Source organism: Aythya ferina (genome assembly GCF_964211825.1).
Source record: "Aythya ferina genome assembly, chromosome: 3".
NCBI classification, from domain to species: Eukaryota; Metazoa; Chordata; class Aves; order Anseriformes; family Anatidae; genus Aythya; species Aythya ferina.
In genome coordinates this window covers 72023327-72045658 of record NC_140298.1, presented here as the reverse complement: position 1 = coordinate 72045658, position 22332 = coordinate 72023327, and the positions used below count along the sequence as shown (strand labels likewise).

Here is a 22332-nt window from a genome sequence, read left to right as displayed (position 1 = left end):
AGGAATTTGGCAGTTTTTCTTGTGTTAAGAACCCTTTGGTAGATGCTGTTAGTTGCTCATGGATAAAAACAGGCAGAGACCGTTTCCCTTCGAACTTGATAAAAGTAATTTCTTTTTGTAATAGGATGTATCCTCCTGGAGGGGGACATTATCTACAAGATGCTTTAAGTGCATGGAAACCATACTGAGGAATTCATTTAAGATTCTGCTCATGTCCTTGAGCCTGTCTCTAGAATAATGCCTAATGTTGTTAAAACTACTGGTTGAAAACAAATGTTGGAGATTAAGAGAAACAAGGATTTTGTTTTTCTCCCCTAGGATCGTGTTAAATAGTTGCTTTCAGCATTCTGAGATTGGAAACTTGCTGGTTGTAGTAGACCTGTAAGATTAACTTGACAAAATGAGCCACCCTCCTGAAGTGTTTTTGTTACTTTATTAAATACTTGTTGACTAATAACTTCCCAGCTTTTCTCCTTTGCCTCTCTGCAGCTTGAGAACGTTTAAATTGACACCGTGTGTCATTTTACAATTAAGGAGGCGCGCTTAGAGCAAAAAAAAAAAATCTCTGAAGAGATGGAACAAAGCGATATGGGTGAAAAGGCTCGGCAGCTGACACGCCTGCAGACTCGCAGCTCTGATTTGCATAGAGAGGGCAGAGTCAACATGTTCCGACAAAAGGTGTCCGTGAGTCGTAACGTTGCAGGGATGTACAGCATTCCATTTCATCCCAATCATTTGTGTGATTCCTCCTTCGGAGAAGCTGTAGGTGTTTCAAGCACAAGGCGGCGGAGATCCTAGACGAGGTGCTTCCCTCAGCTCTTTGATGTACGAGTTGCTGGCGATGCCACAGGAGGCCGTGCTGCCTCTGCTCCTTCCTGCTCCCCTGCGCTCCTCTCCTTCCAAGCTGGGGGCTGCAAAACTAAGCTGACTTAAAAGGAGACTCGCAAGGAAAGTGTCGGTCTGCGTGCGAGTGCATTCCCTGATCTGGTTCAGCGTGCAGTTACACAAATGCTGGCGTTAGATGGATACATGGGCGAGGTGTTTTGTGTGTGGGAACCAAGTGGACAAGGATCTTCATCTTCCATCTTCAGTGCCACTGTCATATTTTGCTGGCAGTGTTACATTTAGGATCTATAATCCTCCCCCTGAAGCAAATTCTGGTTGTAGGGTCCTTACGCACTACTGAACAGCACTGCTAGTGGTAATATGCAGTGAAAAAGGCAGCTGTAGTGAAAGCTTAAGAATTGTTTTTGTCACTTAGAGAACAAATTTTTAGGGTTTTGAAGGTAATGCGCACATCAGCTGAGTGTCTTGTTGGTTTATGACTAAGAGATATTGGATGGAAATCAAAAATGGGGAAGAAAAACAGGTAAAAGGACTCTCCGTGAGAAACTAAGACAAAGATGGGTATTTTCAGAAGACAGCTATAGGAGAGAGCGAGGAGGAGGGAGAACCAGTGAAAGCCTTCCTCTTTCTGCAGTTCTGGTTTCCAGCGGTCTCTGTGTACGTGCCCTGTGAGCTACACCACTGTGCATCATTTTCCTCGCTGAAGGCTTGCTTTTCTAAGGATTTCTGTCATGTTCCACCCCATCATGCCAGTCACACCCAAATCTCACCTGCACTGGCCATTCCTCACTACTTCAGCTGCAAGGTGGGGCTGAGCTGGTGATACTTCCATGCCCATGTGTATTTCTCAGTGTAACCTTTTCTCTCCAAAGCAACTTTCTGCCTTTCATTTCAGTAAATTCACTTTGTAGATCTGGTTTCCCAGTGTGCAGCTTTTTGTTTTCCCTGCCTTCATTTTTTGCTTTCTTCATCGTTTGCACCTCGCTGCCTCTCCCTGGCCAGTGTAAAGCTTCAGACTAGCAAAAATGAGTAGGGAGGATCGTTTCCCTTTCCTAGCAAGTGCAGCATCCTGGGGAGCAGGCTGTGATCAGTGCACCTTCCTGACTGTGCGTCCCTGCTTTGATCAACTCATCCCAGAGTTCCTCCACGGCAGCTAAAAATCATAGAGGTGGGTTTTAATTTCAGACAGCAGATGACCACTTTTTCTTTTTTGGGGGGGAGGGGACAGAGGACAAATCCAACGGTGGTGGATTAAAACCTTGCTGTTAGTTTTCCATCTCCATTTTTTTTTAATTTATTTAACCATCCCCATATCTCTTAAAGCAGGGGGGAGGAATCGCGTTCTTCACTGCACTATGTCATCTGCATTAGCTGATGCTATTTTCACTGAGTGCTTAAGCTAATCACTTTGTGTTTCTTCCCGGAGTGGATTACAAAGCGCTCATGTGCTTCTGTCACCTGCAGAATTTAGGGAGTGCTAATCTGGTGATTTTTGGTGGAAGGACATAGCAGACAGCTGAGGTTTGATATAATTTTGAGCCAGCGTGTCTCTTCATATAGAGATTGATCATCCTAGAGGCAGCATACAGACAGACACGTAAGCTCCCAGATCCAGGCTTCTTAACAGGACCCCCAAATAGCCAGCTGTTGCAGCAACAAGCCCAGTGCCTTTCTTTCAACGAGGACATCTTTAGCAGAGCCACCAGAAGCCAGTGATGTGGTTGGTGCTGGCTCAACCTTGCCTGAATGGTGTGTGGAGCAAGCTTTGCTATTCCAGCCCAGCATCTCCTGTGAAGCTGGAAGATGCAGTGGTTGTTCTCTTACGGGATTGCCTGGAGGCTGCAGCCAGCTGAAGCCTCTCCTTTTCCCCCTCTTGGAAGGGGGAAGCCTGAAGTGAATTGACCCAGCCAGGTGACTTTCTGTGGGGATCGGCAACTTCAGCCTCCCTCAAGGGCTCAGCGTCTTCAGGAATCCTTCAGCTGATCGGTGTTTCCATCCAACTCCGCTGATAATTTCTGATATTAAAAAAAAATCTATTATTAAATCATTCAGAAAATTATCCAAATGAGTATTTTCGATGACCCTTCATGGTATTTGTATAGGATAGCAACATTTCAGTAGGCTTTCATCGTTTCAATTTTAATAAATCCAATAAAGCTCCAGTGCTTCTCAGATTTCCAGTTGACCGGCTGGCTTTTAAGGCAGTCATCATTTCCTCGTAGTAATGCTCCTCCAGCCGTGATGTCAATCTGCAGTCTCGTATCGTGGACCCTGCTCTGAACTTTGCTCTCACATTACACAACTCATTTAACCTGCCTCAGCCTCCGTTTCCCAATCTGGTAGCTATTTCTGGCTTTAATTTGTAGCTTACTGCTTTACGTGCTACCAAATCTTTGAATGAAAGCGGCGTATGTGTGGTTTATGTCGTTAGCTTTTTTTTTTGTTTGATACTCTTACCCTAATGAGACGGAAGTATTAACAAAGGCGAGGAATTAAAGTCAATTACACGTTGTATGAAGACATCAAAAAAATAGAAAAAAAATATATTTAAGTGGATACTGACGCTTTACCTCTGCTTTCATGTCAAAGCCTTTGAAATGAGGAGAGACTTCCAATGCTTATTCCTACTGGTTTATAACACTAAAATACTCTGTCTTCTAAATCCCTTGGCCCTCCCAAGAAGTTTTTCCAGGCCAGTAAATAATTGAAGCTACCACAACTGCAGTGGGACCGACGTGGGTTTTGAACACACTGCTTTTGTATATAACTAGGCTAGCGAACTGTGCTTCTGAAAGACAAACCGTGAAACGACGCGTGCGGGAACCCCTTTTTCTAAAAAAAAAAAAAAAAGGATTTTTCCAGGCTGATATCAGAAGTAAATTTAGCTGTGGGCTGCTGCAGCCCTCTCCTGCCAGCCAGGAATGCCCCTGCCAGGGACCTTGTGCTGGCTCGGGAAGCCTCTTGGCCCCACATGCGCCCTCAGGCAGCCCAGCTCCTATAAATAAGTAACAGGTCATCCTGCCTGCCAGTGTCTTCGCACTCTTATAAATGGTTTCTAATTGTCATCCTCACCGTTTTATGGCCAGGGCCTGCGTGTAAGTGTGTGAGAGAAGGGCGGGTGAACGTGGGCCTACACGTGCTCCTGGCTGACGCTCCTGCCTAGCCCCGTGTGCTGCTCTGCAGGCAGGGTTAGGGCCTCTGAAGCTGGTACTGCTCCATCTGTGTGATCCTTTTACTGTGAAGGGGGCTGTTGGCTGTCAAAAAACCTTATTAGTGATTATACCCAGCTCGTAGATTTTCCAAAATAAAGGAAAATCTGTCTGTATTCAAAGAGAGAGGCTTTAGAAAGTGATCTGAATTTGGTGTTTGAAAGATTAACGCAAGAAAGACTAACACAATTTTCTTCTTTCAAATCCCTTTAGAGAGAGAAGATACATTTTTTTTTTTTTTTTTAATTTACTGCTGAGGAACAACAGTGTATGTGTGCTTATATATTTGTCAGTGTGCATGTGTGCTTCCAGACAGATAAATAAACCTAAAGTTTTACATGCTGAATAGCAAACAGTTCTATCAGCCTATGCTTTTCTTCTTTTTCAAAATGTTCAGGCTGATTTCTTTTCCTTGATAACCAAAGACAGGATGCATGGGGCTGGCACAGAGCTAAACCAGGCTGGATATGAGGAGAAAAGTCTGTATTATGAGAGTGGTCAAACACTGGAATCAGCTTCCTGGGGAGGTGGTTGATGCCCCGAGCCTGTCAGTGCTCAGGAGGCGTTTGGACAGTGCCCTCAGTAATATGCCCTAACATTTGTTCATCCCTGAAGTGGGATGGTCTTTGTAGGTCCCTTCATACTGAGCTATTCTACTCTATATATTGAGGGGCACTTAGAAATGACACATTTCTCATTACTCAGAGCTTTGTTTCCCCCTTCAATTGTAAAAACTGATCGTCACCTGGTGTAGAACAACTTGAGAAGACCCACACAGTTATCGCATCCATTGAGTACGTGGAAACAACAATTTTTCAGAGATTGACTAATGCATACCTTTGGTTGCTGGCAGGAGTATTAAGAAGATGTTTGTAGATTAATTTTTACTAATAAAAATAATTGCAGTTGAAGAAAAATGTTTTGCCCCAGGTTCTGAAACAAGCTTACGCCCATAAAGCCCTGACTGGATATAAATTCAGATGAGTCAGAAGAAACAAAGGTACTGATTTAATGTTCTTTTGGCTGGGGCTTGCTGCTAAAGTCAACAGATGACATATGGTTCCTGTGAGCTTCGTATCTCTTTTCCTGAGGTAGGAAAAGGGCAAGAAAGGAACAAAAATACGAAAGTAATGCCAGAATTTATTTATTTATTTTTCCGGTAAATGGAAAACAGAAGGAAAATGTCATCTTTTCCGATAGCCTCAATTCAGGACCTGTCCTCTCTGGGAAGCTTTCTAGTAAATCCACGATGTATTTATCGTGCTGGTGCAGCTGACCCTTGGAGGGAGCCAACTGAGCTTTATGTTCCAAATGAGAAATGCAAAGTTCACGAACAGCTTTTAGAAGTTTTTCTTTTATAAAAAAACCAAACATCACTTTTTTTCCTCCTTGGAGAAAGTAGCTTTTTTTGGGCTGATATCAATGGCTGCAAGGTTATCTGTCAGGTCTTTTCTTTTTGGATTCGCTGCTCTTTCTGAACAGGGTTAAAAGGGTTGTCACCACATCGCTGACATGTTCTTACTTACAATAATAAAATTTAGTGAAGCTTAGCTATCTTCAGTGGTTTTAACACACTTCAAAGTTACATGAAACAAGGGAATGTTCAAGAACATGAAACATACAGATGAGAATGCAGCGTTTTCATTTTTCCTTGCATTTGTTCGTGTTGCTTGCCTTCTTGTGCGTTCTCTTACACATTTCTCTTCATTTGCAAGCATGCCGAAGTCATTAGTGCTCTGCTAAGATGTTGTAATAACGTTGCAAATTGTCTTGCATTTCAATGAAGCATCTTTGATCCGGGATCCAGTAAGCAGCAGTGACTAACAAAGGCCGTTAATTTCTTTCTCAGTTTGATTCTGTGTGAACCTTGTCAGAGAAACTCACCCTGCTGCAGTAAGTGGCTGATGGGCTGGGATTTCACTGACAGCTCATCTCAAGGCCTCGCTGGCTCCTCCAGCATCCCTCCTTTTCTGCTTTCTGCCTAATGTTTCAGAAATCATCATTCCTACTGTAGCTGCGCTACCAAACTCTCTGTACACCAAACCCAGGTGGTAACAGGATTTTTCTTCAACCATTTCTTTGCTCTTCTGTTTCTCTGCTCTCTGCAAGTTAAAGCCCATCTGGATGTGTGACAGGCGTTTAGATAGGCCCCTATTCCCCTTCACTCAGTGCCCCAGTGATACCCAAGCACAACTGAATTTTATCCTCGCTTGTCTTTTTAGTGTCTTGGGGGAGCACTTACTCAGCAATTCACTAGCTTCCTGTGCTACTTTGTAAAGTACAAAAAGAAAAATCATCACAAAAACACAAAAAGCGGTGTAGAGATTCTTTTGTTCTATTTAACGAAGCTAATAACATCTAAAAAATGCTTTTTTATATTGGGATTGTGATACTGCAGTCTCAAACAAATGTCACACCCCCAGAGGTAATCCCCCACTGTGTTGCTTTGATTCTCATTGGTATAATAAGCTTTGAATGAAAGGGTTTTTATATTAGTTTTATTTCTATTTAACCACTTCTTTATAGAGTTTTATTTAAAAAAAAAGTCCAAATAGTAATAAAAATTAAATAAGATGGTATTAAGTGTTTGTACTTGCTCAAATATTGAGCCAAAATCCCAACCTGTAACGTGGTTATATTCTGTATAGCTGCTGTTCTCACATATAACTCATGTCTGTGAAAATAATTCTGCAGACAATATTTTGCATTCCTAAATTCCCCTCGGTGTTCAGCTGCCCAAGCCATTTTGTCTTCTGCTGTAATCGCTGCCAAAGAGGGGGTTTTTCACAAATGTGTCTTTCTGTTCTAAATTTTTCCTTGATTCCATGAAACATGCTTGTACATTCTTACTTTGATTTGCCTTTAATATAATTACTTTTGATGTAGCAGTTGCGGATGGTGATTCTTAGAAGTATGTGTGCGAAATCCAGTAGGCTACGTTTTAATGAGCTGATATCGACTTGTAATGCTATGAAAATTATTTTTATGGCCGTTCAACTGTGGGCATGATGAGCTGTTTGCCAGCTCAGCTGAAAGTCAGGCTCTAAATGAGACCCTTAAGTTGTTTTTACTTCTCTAAATTCGAGATGCGAATTTCAGTCTCAGCCCTAGATCTGCTTGCCTGTCAAGCAAATATTAATTTGAATTCCTGGTAGTAGAAATAAAGAAAATTGCAGACTCATTTAATTCTTGGAGATCATGTGTGCTCCCAGTTCTGGTTATCTTGGTAGGATAATAATTTCACAGTCTCTTCTTGCTTATTCCTCCTTCTTCAATAATATGTAGTTTGCTAAGATTCCCACAGTCCTTGTCACTCATCATTTTTATTTTTGCTTCATTGGGAAAATACGAGACCCTCACCTCTCCCTCTGTGGGCTTGCGTGCACAGCAGCGCTCAGGAAAGCATTAATTAACTGTTGAAATAGGTCACCTAAATCACACTAGCCTTCTTTGGGGTTGCTCTGAGCAGCCTGAAAACCCGAGAGGTGCTCGATTTGGCTGTCCCACTTGAAGATGCTGAAGTCTGGGGCCGTCCTGCTCTGCGCTCGCATCAGTCGTCTGCTGTCGGGGCGCTCATCTCCAGCCCAGGGACGGTGCGGGCTGCTGCAGGCAGCAACGCCTTCACCTGCTGCAGCTGTTTTCCTTGGTGCACGCAACTTGGAACCCTCCTTCGGCATGTAGGTAGTCTTAATTTAGGGTAGTCGAAAATCCTAGCCTAACGCTGAGGGTATGGCTGCGTGAACAAGTTGCAGCAAGGCAGCCGAGGGCGTGGGTTTGCACGGCGGTAGCCGCTCTGTGCTGACTGCTCGCCGCGTGTTTCTGTCCTGCAGAAGATGCACGGTCCTTTGATACTGCACTGCTTAATGAGTAAGATAAAACTGCCCAATATTTACCAGTGTTAAAACTGGACAGATACTGTGGTATTGTTCAAGTGTCTCTTTTACATTGTTTCTGATGGTTATTTCATTAAAATGGCATATATTTTAGTTACCAATGACTTCATGGCATATTTTTTTTTCTGATTGGTGCCCATACGTTGAGCTTGTAGAGCTCAGCTTGACTGATCCTTTAGGGCACAGTCCTATAGTTCACGTCTAGTTTAGTGTTTAATGTGACAATCACTTCAGTCTCACAAAAATGGTGTTCAGGAGCAGGGTTCAGTCTCCTTTTCATTTTACTAATACCAGATTTCAAGTTGCCGTGTCAGCTGATAGCTTTTGGATTTTTAATAGTAGCGACATTACAGTCGTTAAATCTCTTACCGACTCTAGTAAAGAGTCGGTAAGTCTTCCTTAGTCTTCCACCCCATTCTGAAGTTTGTAACTTGACTATTTTCAAAATGCTTGTTGCAAATACAAGGAAGAATTTTAGCTGGTGGGCACAGCATATGCAAAATATAAGACAACAGAGTATGTTGTGGTTTAACCCAGCAGGGAGCTGAGCATCACACAGATGCTCGCTCACTCCCTCCTCAGTGGGATGAGGAATCCCACTCAGAATTGGAAATCTGGAGAATCAGAAAAAAATGTAAAACTTTGGGCAGCCTGGGCCAGCTGTCCTGGCCGTGTCCCCTCCCAGCTCCTGGGGCACCCCCAGCCTCCTCGCTGGCCGGGCAGCACCAGGAGCAGGAGAGGCCTCGGCTCTGTGCTAGCACTGCTCTGCAGCAACTGGAACATCCCCGTGTGATGAAAATATGGGTGATAACAAATCCAAAGCATGGCATTGTGTGAGTAAGACCAGTAACTCTATCACAACCGAAACCAGGACATACGTCTGTAGAGTAAAAGTGCTCCTATGGTATGTTCTGAAAGGTAGTTTTTTTTCAGAGATAACTAGTTGCACAGCAGGCTTTTTAGAAGTTATAATCTGGCTTTGAGGAATAGGAGTTGAGCCCCTAGCCTATTTATGCAGTTTGAAAAATAATAATAATAAAAAAAATCCCCCAGGGAGTTTATTTGCATTTTAAGCGTTCAGTGTTTTGTGAAAATGTCCAAGGACTTACCGGCAACATCAATAGCAAGGTAAGGCATAAATCTGGAGCGCTAACAACACAGAATTTTTCCTGATAAGTTGAGGCCACTTTGCTGCTGCTGGGACAATCACGTCTTTCTTTGAAAGTGTTTGGAGTTGTTTAATTTAAAAAAATAAAATAAAAAATTAGGACAGCTTGACCTGCCACACTTGAACACGCTCATGTTTTTGGCGTGAATCACAGAACGTTTCTCAGGAATTGGCAGTATCTCACAGCCACTGCATGCCTATGCAAGTTGTTTTTCATTTTTAAAAATGGCATAATTGTTGAATGGAAAAATATTATAATTAGTTTTGAACTATTTCAGATTTTGGTTTTGGCAGGCACAGCCTTCTTCACAACTCTTCTTTTCTGTTTTCTTTCTTGACACAAATCTTTCATTTGCTTCCAACTTCCTGCTCCTCTGCCCACGTTCCTGTATCTGTTGATCTACCTTTTGCCATCCCTTTAACATTACTCATATAACCTTGACTCAGCTTTGACTTTCCTGAAATATTCCCCTTTCTTCATCTTCACAGCAGTAATTATTGCTCCTCCCTTTGGCATTCACAACTTCGAGCTCTATGGTGGCTATCGCAGGTAGAATTCTGCATTTCTTACCTTGACCAATATGGGAGGGAAAGCTTGCTCATTCCAGGTGCACTCATCCTCCTTTATTTTAGGATCCAGTTAAAAGTTACCATTTGAAAACTTCAAAGATTCATTAAAATGCAAAGAAGGTCTCTAAGTTCTGTTTTTCTGAAGTTGGTGATGGGCCTGACCATGGTGGTTCTGGAAATTGGTATTGGAAAAATCCCTTATGAAATGAGAAGGTGTCTATCCATTTTAAATTTTGTGGACTTTTTGTCCTACATTTAAAAAAAAAAAAAAAAAAAAAAAAGACAAAAAGCAACTAACGAAAATGCCCAATAACAATTAACTTTCCAGAAATGTTTGTAGTATTTGTATTATGGGAAGTATACGTGAAAACTATTTTTACAGGTGTCAAGCTGATCCCAAATCATCATTAATTAACTTGTAAACATTTTGTGCAGCAAGTTTGTAAACGTGTCTGAAAATCTTCAACCATGGACTTCAGTTCAGAACTGGCCTGGATTAGTGATTGATTTTAAAACCTCTTTTCTGCTGAAAACTCGATAAAGGTGTTCCACATCAATAATTAACTGGCTCTTTCACAAGGCATTAGATACGGAGCAGTACAAGATATAAGAGGAGTCTTGATGTTTACTATAAAACTCTTACAAAAGTATTGCAAATAACTCCGGAGACATGATCAAGTTAATAACCAAATTGATAAAATGGTAGGTTAAAATCTTATAAGACGACTTTGACTTTTTGTGTGTGTGCTGCGTATGTCATTTGAAAGTAGTCAATCTTCAAAAGACTCCCACAACTTTTGACACCATTTCCCACAGCATAGGAGGGCTCTGCAGAGGGATCCGCATGGGCCTAGGCCAACTTCAACAAGGCCAGGTGCCGGGTCCTGCACTTGGGGCACAACAACCCCAAGCAGAGCTACAGGCCGGGAGATGAGTGGCTGGAAAGCTGACCAGTGAAAGGGATCTGGGGATATTGGCTGACAGCCAGCTGAATATGAGCCAGCGAAGTGCTCAGGTGGTCAAGAGGGCCAACAGCATCCTGGCTTGTATTAGAAATAGTGTGGCCATCATGACTAGGGAAGTGGTTGTCCCCCTGTACTCGGCTCTGGTGAGGCCACACCTCGAGTACTGTGTTCAGTTTTGGGCCCCTCACTCCAAGAAGGACATTGAGGTGCTTGAGCATGTCCAGAGAAGGGCAATGAAGCTCGTGAGGGATCGAGATAAGTCCTAAGAGGAGTGGCTGAGGGAGCTGGGGTTCTTTGGCTTGGAGAACAGGAGGTTCGGTGGAGATTTTGTCACACTCAATTACCTCAGAGGAGGCTATCGCAAGGTGAGAATTGGGCTCTTTCAAGCACCAAATAATAAGATGAGGGGAAATGGCCACAGGTTGTGCCAGGGGAGGTGTAAGTTGGATATTAGGAGAAATTTCTTTACCAAAAGGGTTGTGCGACGTTGGAGCAGGCTGCCCAGGGAAGCGGTGGAGTCTTCATCCCTGGAGGTCTTCATGGAACATCTAGATGTAGAAATTCATAGCATGGTTTAGTGGTGGACTTGTCAGTACTAGGTTAAAGGTTGGACTGGATGATCTTAGAGGTCTTTTCCAACCTGAATGATCCTATTAACTTTTCTTAAGTTGGCTACCTAAAATATTTAAGCACCACCCGTTTATATCCTGCCAAGAACTACTTTTTGGTTTACGTTAATGAGTACGAGTAATACCTATCATATTTGTTCATAAAAGCATGTGTTAACGTAATTGTATTTTGATGCATTTCTATTTGGTAGTAAAATAAAAAATAAAGATACTAGCAATATACTAAGGAAATAAACTTCTGGAATCTGAAAGTCTGAATATTGTGAAATAAGTATGTCTAGTGTATCTCCTTCTTCCCTCCCCCTAATTTCTTTTGCACTTCTCCAAAATGGAAGCAAAGAAATTACTTGTTCTTTCCATAAATTATTTTGGCTTGATTGCCAACATCTTTTTTTCTTCAGTTTTCTTTCAGGAGTCAAGATGCAGTTTTGGGACAGAAAGATTAACATTTTACTAGTTACTGCGCAGCTTTTAACTTTAATGACCTGTTGCCATTTCTATAAACACTTCAAATCACTCTATCAAATATGCTCTGTACAAATGCTCGTCTTCAACTTACCTTGGTTATTTTTACTTTGACGGCTGAGAGATGCTGTAAATATTATGCAAGCCTTACATTAATATTCATGAATTTGACAGAGTGTTGTTGATCAATCATACATCGACGTTGTAAATACAGTGAGAAACCGGGGCAGACAGATAAACCCATTATTACTCCGAAGAGATTTCTCCCCTACTCTGCTGCAACTTGATTATCAGACACATGGGATCTCTAAACTGGAGAGCCTCTTCATTTGAGTCTTGCAGGTCAGAACAGAAGCATGTTTTCTTGGTGGAGACAACTTTATTGTGAGTACAAGTGAGAATATGCGCTGGAAGCCTCTTAGCTGCTCTACCTGCCTGTGGGCACGCTTTTACCAGTGGCATCCTGTGGTAAATAAGAGATACCTTTATTCCTGCATGAAAAGAAGCAGGCTGTTGAGTGCTTGCTGCAAGATACCACAGGATAAGAGTGTGCCCATGGCAGCTCCCCACATGTTAGCTGAGGTGCTGACAGCTCACGCTTTCACTTAGCCCAGATAATTTCTTCATCTAGCTGCATGAATTTCCAAGGCTATTCCAACCGGGTCATTTTGCACCCAAAAACGCCTGTGGAAAAGATTAACAATGTAACTGTGACTATTTAACAGATACATACATGAACCATTTTAAAGGGATTTAACCTCATTCATGCTGTTGAAACGTACAAAGACTGCTGCATTTTGGTTGCTCTACCAAAGGTATGAGTGAACAGTGCCTTTCCTACAAGGCACTAGAGTGCCCTGTGAGCTGTTCGTGTTCAGCGTTCATAGATTCAAGAACAGGAGGACTAGGCTCTTGTGCAAACACAGTCTCATTTTTCAGTTGTTAGTAAGAGATGCATGGGATAGAAAGGAAGGAGCAGTGTTCACAACTTTCAAATGGTAATACCGTGTGCATACGAAAATGGTATATGAAAAGTCTTTATTTTGAAATCTTGGAGACCCATGTTTGAAATGAATGGCTGCAAAGTATTCTAAAGAAAAACAGCTTCTGAGTGAGAAAATATTACAGAAAAGGTGGGGTGTTTTTCTGAGTTAAAACCTGGGAGCTGTAGAAGCAGTTATGGGTAGGGAAACGTACTTTTCGTGCCCAAGATGCCGGCATACGTCCTGGCATTACAGCTTGCCTTGGACTATGACTGTTGGTACTGAAACACAAGTTACCAATGCCATTCTACAAAGTGAGAACTGTTTTATATTAAAAAAAGATATTGAAAATCAATATTTATCAAGCTGCGTAAGTACTATGGTAACTGAGAGACCAAAATATTTCTTCTTTCCTAGATAAGAAAACTCAGCTATCTTGGGCTATACATATGGCAGCCAAGTAACTGTAGTAAATGCTTGATTTTTTTTTTTTTAAAGATAATTTGTGGTCTCCATTACTTTCTAAATTGACTTACCAAATCTTAACTTCAAATAGCTGTGTTTTTTTCTGAACCAAGTTCGGGTTTTCAATCTCTGTATTCTGAGCCATTTTTTCCCTCCTGCTCATATCCCTTTCTCCATCTCTACCAGCTCAGCCAGTGGTTGCAGACACGATCCTTCATTCTCTTTGTCTTTCCCTTGCTCCTGCCAACTCTGCTGTTTTCCCAGACTGTTTTAGCTTGAGAGAACCTCTCAAGATTGGGGTTGGAACTAGGTCATCTTTAAGCAGCCCAAATTTACCAGGTACTTTTTAAACCCCGTAGCTGCTTGTTCCAGTGGAAACACAGCTTCTGAGGGAAACTAGGAGAAGCAGTGTTCTCCAGCTTGGTGACACTAGACTGGATTTGAAGTATCACTGTTGCTAAAGAACATGGCCACTGGTGCTATTCTTAAAAATAAGAGCCTGAATGGGCCTGAGGATCCCCCAAAAGTCAGGAAACTTGAGGAGTAAAGGTATAGTTTCAGTGTAAACTGACAGAGAGATGTAGAGAGATTTAATCTGATTGTTAGTCTGAGCCCTTGCTCTCCGGTGGACTATTAAATCCTAACTGGTGTTGCTGTAGGTGTCAAGGCTTGTATTAGGGTGATAGCATTTCTTCTGAAGCCTGGGCACTGATCTGCTGGGTGGTCCATGATGAGAAACCCCTCCAGATACTGGAAGGCAAGCGCTTGCTTCAAGAAGATCCTCAGAGAAAGACTGCAGGAAGATTGGGAATACATTGCAAATTGCTGGTCTAAATTATTTCTACATGAAGGAGAAGTTGATTGTACAGTAGAACAGACATCTACATTGATCACCTCTGTAAGGATTAGATTTCCTAGTCTTCATACTCACCATGAAAAAAGGGAAGGGGAGACGGATCCTTATCTTTTTTTCCTGGAGATTATGAATGTAGGAAGACAGCATATATGAAAAGTGGTTAAATAATCTACTGTAATACTGCATAATAGTGTATGTAGTAAACTGACGAGTTAATTTAACAATATGAAATATTAGACATAAATATTTGATTTTTTCAAAACTTATTTTTTCAAAATCTTGCTGAAACTTTCTACCCTAAAATAAAAGAAAATAATTCTGTAGTTGTATCCCCCAAGCTATATTCCTATGTCTATGTGCAAACAAAAAGGCACATTTAAAACCCACTCAAGATGGAAGCGACCTCTCTAAATAACTGTGCTACCTTCTTATTCTTTTTCTCCTTTGAAATTTCCATGAAAGGACATTTAATATTTCAACCTAATTCAATCAATCTAAACTATCCAAGCAGAATCGTATTTGTAATGAAAATGGGTTACATTTCTATCTGTTTATTTACTGCGCTCTGCAAAGCTTTGTTAATTCTTTGCCTCTACCAGGGTCCCGGGGGAACGGAGGTATTGGAGTTTTACTGCCGAAGATACTTTGTGAAATGCAATTACCAAAATGTTTTATGGCCGTGTCAGTAGTCTCATTGTCAGTTGTTTGTACGTTGACTGGCGAGCGGCTTCGTCTGTCTGTCTCAATAACCCTGCTGAAATGGGAGGAGTAGTCAGCGTGTTGTGTAAAACAAATACCAGAATTTGACAATAGGGGAGCTCAGTGCTGTAGCTGGAAGAGTTATCAGACGTAGCACTTACGGCCTGTAATCTTTAGGATATTGTAGCAGAAACAAAGTCATGCAAACAAAGAGCCCCAGCAGCAGGGAGACAGGTATAAAGCACCCTATGTCCTTTGCTTCTCATTTCAAGCTTAGTGCAATCGTAAGCTTTCTGACGTTGGCATTCGAGCAGACCTGGGTCTCAGGTTTTGCTTTTAAAAGGGTAAAGAAGTTTGTAGTGTCCCACGCGTGCAAATGCCTTCTCAGTTTGCTCGCCTTCAGGTAGCTATTCCAAGTGAAGCCCGTGGTAAAGGATGCCCAGCAAGGCCTTCGTGTGGAAAATCCCAGGAGCCATGTGAATCCAGCGTGTTATTTAAACGTTTGCTTTATGACATTTCAGTTTTCGTTGATGATTTATGACGGTATTTTTCTTCATTTCCATCTGGCTCTCCCCTTCTTTGTCCTTCTCAAGGTTACACGTAACGTTTTCTCTTCAGGCGTGCTGCTGCGAACCAGCAGAAGGCTCTGGATAATGTTGCATAGCAACATAAACTTTAATTTGTGTCAAATGTTTTGGCATTCTCCTGATGTGCATTTTTGTCATTCATTTTTTTCTTCTTTCTTCTCTTGAACTGCATTGTCATGGATCGGGTTGAAACCACGAGTGCATTGTGCAGATTATTTCAGTGGAAGCAGTGCCCGGTGTCCGGAGTCGTCTGGAGTTTTCAGTTCTGTCCTGCAGTAATTTAATGCACCATTTGCCATAAGAAACCTGCAAGAAATGGTGTATGAAAGGAAGATGGTTTCGTTTCTGAGCTATTATGTAGCCCAACATTATATTCTCCTCTTGTGATTACTCCTATTTCATATAACCCTTGTATTGGCAGCCCGCTCTCCAGTGACACAGCTGCAACTTCATTATCCATTGCTTAGCCAGGGGATAGAGTCTGGCTAATAGACTTCTCCTGTGTCAACAATGACCAAACACCTTGAGTTTAGAAATAAAATGCTCTTTCTAGCAATTGCCTACAAAGCCATTGTTTCAAATCAATTTTGAAGCAGAGGATTCTTACAAGGAGCAGGAATATCTTGGCCATTTCTGGAGAGTGCCTGGGTAGTGCTGATGGAAGTGAATGTAAAGAATTACGGTCAGTTGAGGTATGTGCTTGAACAGCTCTCACGAGAACATCCAACCTATGAAAAATGAGGTAAAACTGAGAAATTAATACTTTACTTACCCACTGGTTTCATTATCATAAGGATGGATATTTATGAGTAAGTGAAGGCACAGCAACTTGAGTAGAACGGATTAGCTTGTATGAGTCTGTTATACATGATTTGGGTAAAAAGATGGGCAAGTCCTTCCTTCCCATGGTGAAATACGTTTGCCACTGAGCTCAGGCAGCAGCATGCGGCATTTTGGTGGGGGCTGAACTGCCCAGTGGGAGGTGACAGAGAATCTCAAGAGGTATGCAGAGGACAGAGGGGGGACAGGCACAAATTGCAACAAGAGGCATTTTGATTAGGTGATGGGCACGTTTTTTTCATCGTGAGGGTGGTCGTGGATTGCCCAGAAGGGCTGAGAAAACTCCAGCCCTGGAGAACTGCAGCTGCCTTGGTTATGAGTCTGCAACCTGATGCAGCTTCAGAGCCAGCTGTAACTTTGAAGCTGGCCCTGCTTTGGGCAGGGTGGAGACCAGCTGACCTCCCAAGGTCCACCCCCTCGAAGTATTGTATGATTTTTAACCCATTCTCCAGATAAATATTCAAAGACCTAGGCTTGTTTAAATCGGTCCATGTTGAAGCCCACGTAGGCATCTTTGCTGTTGCTGTAGGCTAGATAATATCAAGTTTATTGCAGGGCCTCTTTAATATTTTTTCAGTTACTATTATTATTTTTAATATGTGCAGATCCGTGGTTGCACTGTGGGCATGGTTTTGGTGTTCCTGCTTTCCTTTGCTTTTGCATTCTTTGCATAGAGGAGTTCTGTAGGAATATATAAACATGAAAATATTTCTTTGATAGATAGGCTTTGATATGGAAACACTCTGTTTCCCCTCTCAACACGTAACGGATACGGGCGAGGAATGTGTTTAACCAAAATCTTTATCTAAGACATTCCAAAGAAATGTCTCAGATATCTTCTCCGCAGTTTGCTCCTCGCAGTACTTCATTTCACTGGTAGTCCCGGAGCCCCAGATGAATTCTGTGCTCCTTGTTGCTATTGGAATTTCTGGTATCTGAAGCTAATGACTATTTTGACCATAGCAGTTCAGCAGCTAGGAAATAAAGAAGCCCCTACCATTCTCTGACACCATGGTTTGTGGTGGAGCATTTAATTTCCATTGCTCAGAAAGATGCAAAAGGCTTTTTTTGCTCTCAAATAGTGGCACACGTTTCTGTGTCTCTGTATACATTTCATATCAAAAATACTTTTATAAGAAGCAAGCGTGGAGATAAAAATAGTCTTAGCACATATTTATTACTATATTAATAAAAACATTTGTATGCATCACTGCTGTGAGTGCATTTGAAAATGTTTTTGTTGTCACCGGTATCCCTCTGGTGATTATCAAGTATGCCAGTGAAGCATTTTAAAGGTAGAAATCTGGCAACACTTAGCTGTAAAGTTTTACGTGTCCACATTTGTTCGTATTTTCATTGTTATCGCATAGTGGCTCTTGGACTGTTTCTAAATTTTTTTTTTTTAGTTTAGTTTTAAAAGCTTTCCGTGGTATTTTTTGGTTCCTGTGTTGTCATGTATTTACTTAATTTGTTTGCCTCTGTTTTCTTTTTCTCCTCTTTAGATTTAAACAAGTTTTGATTTCATTTAATGAGTGCTACTTCAAAACATTTTTGCAGTCCTTTTTCACTGCCTTTTTAGTCCATGTGCTGTAGTGATCGATTTTATATTTGGGCCTTGCTCAATTTGATAATACCTGTAGAAACATTATTGGTTGGGATGAAATGATAAATATCTTGTTGGGATTTGTTAATGATAGTGCTTTGCCAGGTAAAGAATTTCAATGGTATAGAGAAATAGAGGAAAAAAACAGTATGGGTTACACATTTAGACAGATAATATAATGTTTTTTTGTGAAGTTAAGGCTAACTCAGCTGAAAAAATGAGTTGGGAGTGATGCTGTGTGATCAGAGCAGTGAGTCTGATAGGAGTTCACACTATGTAGGGGTCCTAAAGAGAAACAGATGTGAAGATCTGCTCCTCTTCGTGGTTCATTTCTGTCTACTGCTTCAGTATCAGAAAAATGTTGACCAAATGGTTTTCTGAAAAAGGAGAGGGAAGTGATGATAACACATTTTCTTTATGTATTTCAGGATGTGGAAGAAAATGAAATGGAAGTGATAATGGTTAGGAGTTTTGCAGTACATGGTAAAAGCTTTAAAGAAAGATTTTTTTTTCAAATCCTATAATTGATTGCTATCAAAAGCAGTAGTAGCAGTACGCAATATTTATCTGAAGAGAATGTCTGGCTTTGAATAGCATTGGGTGAAAACAGAAACGTGCCTACGTTTCCTTGCACGTGAGAAGAGCAAAAGCCTTTTTTTTTTTTTTTTTTTTTTTTTTTTCAAATTTATGTGAAAACTCTGCAGCTCCCTCTGCATTTTGAACTTTATGGCTCAGTGGTCTTCTGAGCAGTGCCCGTGCTGTGGAACAGTGTCATCTTCTTTGGGAACATTTCTACATTTCTTCTCTAATTTTTTTGCTAGTGAATTGAAAGTGCATCTATGTGTGACACTGTGCTGTCTGCAATTTTTTAAATAATTAAGACTTGGACCTCATCACAAGCCAGTTTTCTTTAATTGTGGGGAGAGCTTTTATTTAGAAGACTTGCAATATCTCTTACAATGGAAGCCTCCTAATTTCAGCCCGTTCTTTGTCCAGTGATACATTCCAAAAGGGAAACACATTTGTTTGGATATAAACAATACAGAATGGTGTATGGAAAGTGGCATGTCCCTGCGGAGGTTTTCTCATAGGAATGCAATTCTGCACCAAATCTCTTAAGAATTGTGTCACCACTGCACTCAAGGAGATAACAACAATAACCATTAAAACCGAAGCGTTGCCATCTATTGTTCAGCTGTTGTTCCTGTTTTGACCCATTACTCTTTCAAGACGAGATGGCTTCTTTTCCTTCACCTTTCTTCTAGTCCCCTGCCTAAATGTTTAAATGGGGAGCCCATTGATTCACATGATCTGGATGTCAATGAGGATTCATTTCTTGTGTTATTTATAAAAACATGCCTGTTAGCACAACGCTGTCAGTCCTCTCCCACCAAGCTCCTCTAATTGCTTTATTCCCACTGTCCCCGTGATGCAGAGAAGTAAATACCAGTATCTATTCTCAGTGCTTCTACAGGACCCATTAAATCATAGTCATCTACATCCACTTTTTTTTTGCAGATATTTCAGGTTTTTGCTCTGGTTGCTGTTGACCTTGCTCTTTTTCTCGTGTGCTCTGTAGACAGTCAGACCTCAACCGCGTTTCTCTGCAGGGATTAGCCTGTTCATTTTTATAGCTGATCTTACACGTGAGACCCCGAACCCGTACTGTTTCGGTAGTTTCTATAGCAACTGAAGATGTGGAAATGCAGCAGTATCACTTCGCTTCGCAGCTGGGGTTTTTGTGTTCCCAGCAAGAGGGGAGTTTTATGAAAATAGGGGGTGTTTTAATTGGGACGTAACTGGTTCAGAAGGGGAGTCGTTGGATTACCTCACCTTCGACAGAGGAGTTAGTTAAGGATTTTAAGTAGGGTGTCTCAAACTTTTTTGAGACGTGATTTACTCTTGTGTGTCAATTTGGATCTTACAGCTGCTTGGGCCTTTTTCCACCTAAAGTGAAGTTTTCATCGTCACATGGGTAACAGTGAGGTTTGTTTCTGTAACTTGAAGTGTGCTTATGACCTTCACGTACTCAGAATGTACCTGAGGCATGGAGCCAGTTCATTTCTAAGATTTTTGCAGTTGTCCAGTAACTATATTAGAGACTGTAATAGGCTCTTTAATAGGCTCTTCAGTGACTATCTCTGAGGAAAATGTTTTGTCACTTACAACTCCTACATACCCAGAGGTGAGACCAACACTCTTGGTTCTCCAAAAAGCAGAAGTTGTTCACGTTCCCTTCAGCAGTTCTCTCTCCTACCTCATGACAGCAATGAGGTTCTCTGATACCAAATTAAAACCCATGAAATAACACAGTTTTGTCCCTGTTCCTGAGCACCTGAAGGTCTGCCACCCTGCCGTGGTGCTGCCAGCGAAGCCAAGGCCTGAGCTCCTTGTGGTGTAGCTTGCATGTCATGAAGACACTGGGGAGGTGTGCGTGTGGGGTTACTGCTTGGTATTTGAGCCATCATTATACAAAAACAACCACAAAATGCACAGCCTATGCTTTGAGCTCCTTTGAAGTGGTTTATTTCGGCTAAATAAAACTCTGTGGGCACAGGAACTGGCTATCTCGTGTCTCATCTCAGGAAGGCGTGTCCTACCTATCGGGGCAGCGCTCCTCTTCATGTGGCTCGGTGTTCCTGCAGTTCAAATGCTTTTCTAACCAGAATGGCCATGATTACCACGAGGAACTTCCAAAGTTATAATCTATTAGTGGCTGATAAGAAAAAAAAAAAGAAAAGGTTGATGTACTATGTGGGAAATAAGAAGCAGGTTTGGATGTGTCCTCCTGGCTTAAGGCCTCTCAGCTGCCATGACAGGAGCTGTTGCGAGACAGCGGCCTACAGGCCAGTTTTAGATTTTAAGTTTTATCTTAGCACAACTCCTGGTGTTATACAGTTTATTTCTCCCAACAAAATTCTTTGATAGAAAAAAAATCATTAGAAATTAGTGCAATAACCACTTTCTTATCAGCTCTGTTTATTTGAAAAATAAATCCATTTTGTAGTTCCTAGAATCCAACCCTGAATCTGAAGGTCTCTAGAAGTGGTTTTAACTTCTACTCAAGTCTCAACCAAGGGTGCTGGGTAGGAGTTTAGGGAAGAATTTTGATGAGGGAACTGAAATTTTGCTGCCTTGGTTGGGACAATTAGAGCTGTGTGATTCCTGACAGAGATCATGTCTTACAAACCTGTGTACTTCCATTGCTGCAGAATGGGATTGCTCTGCTCTCTAGAAGATTGAATCTAGCATAATACATAAATATAAAAACCGAGTTTGACCAGTTGCCTTGAAGTGCTTTATTTCATTATCTTTAAATATTGCTGACAGCAAGAATCATCTTTATGTTCCCCAGGTTTGCTGGTGACAGATGACTCAAGATAAGTTAGCAGAAAAGCCCTTCCTTACTTTTTTAAATTTTTATTATTGATTTACCAATATTAACCTATTTCTAAGTGATCAGTGATCCATCAGTGTTAATCAACTCAAGGAAAGGAGTGTCTAATGAGTAAACTTCTAGTAGTTAATTTGAAGAGTGTTAACTTACAGGTAATTAAAATACCTGTTGCATTCTCCAAGAAGGGAGTGCATTTTCCCTCAGGAAATTATCCTGAGATGTGTAAAGCAAACAAACAAAACAAAACAGCAGGTAGTGTTCATTTTTAAAGAGTGGAGGAGGACTGAGGCATCTGGAGCAGGGTTAGAAGGAGAGGGAAAAGAGGAACCATGGTTGGAGCTAGGGAAGAGGCCATGTCTGGCACCGGGCAGGGGTGAGAAGGGGGAACAACTTCACGGGGCCAGATAGTAAGGAGAAAGAATAACTGAAGCAAAAGAGCTGAAGTAGTGCTATCTTTGCTTTTGTGGGGGCAAAAGGAGCTTTTTTTTTGTTGTTTTTTAAAAAAATCGTAATAAATGTAATAACTTGCTGCATGCAATTTTGAGCCAAACTAGCAATCCTAGTTTGACTGCTTTAATTCAGGTAAATGATGGCAAACATTAGGAATTGAGAAGTGAAGTCGGATTCTGATGTCTCTTTCTGATCCTTGAGCAAATCCTGTTTGAGCAGACCTCTTTGGGCACTAGAGACTGTAGATTGTGTATTAAAATATAATTAATGGTTGTATGAAAACCTTCCAAAAGTTCTGCTTTGAAAGTTTATGTATCTCTTCATTCAAACCACTTAATGTTTTCAATCTTGTTCACTTTTTTACAGCTGTTAGCACAATAGGGCAAAAGCTTCCAAGGAATGCCTGTTGATGTTTGAGGGAATCTAGATCCTAAATGCAGAACAAATGCTGTGATGCCTTGTGCAGATTTTATGTGGTGTTCACAAACAGCTTGTTGGGAACAACGGTAGATTGCACAAAATGCCCATAAAGATTTTGTTCTACCTGTAAATATTTCTGTCTACAGTGCAAAAAAGCTCCTGGATGTAGCTGTGTTATATTCTTGTTTTAAGTGAATTCTCATTTCAGAATCTCTCAAATTATCTCTCTAAATTCACATGAAATCAACTTTGTGGAAAAAAAAACTGGTTTTGCTAAGGTCATTTTC

The 22332-nt window shown here is 41.3% G+C and overlaps 1 protein-coding gene across 1 annotated transcript in view; it reads left to right on the top strand.

Annotated features, from left to right (window-relative positions):
• CDK19 (cyclin dependent kinase 19) overlaps window positions 1-22332 on the top strand; it is a 111557-nt gene that overhangs the window by 56761 nt on the left and 32464 nt on the right. The gene's annotated exons all lie outside the window — the stretch shown is intronic.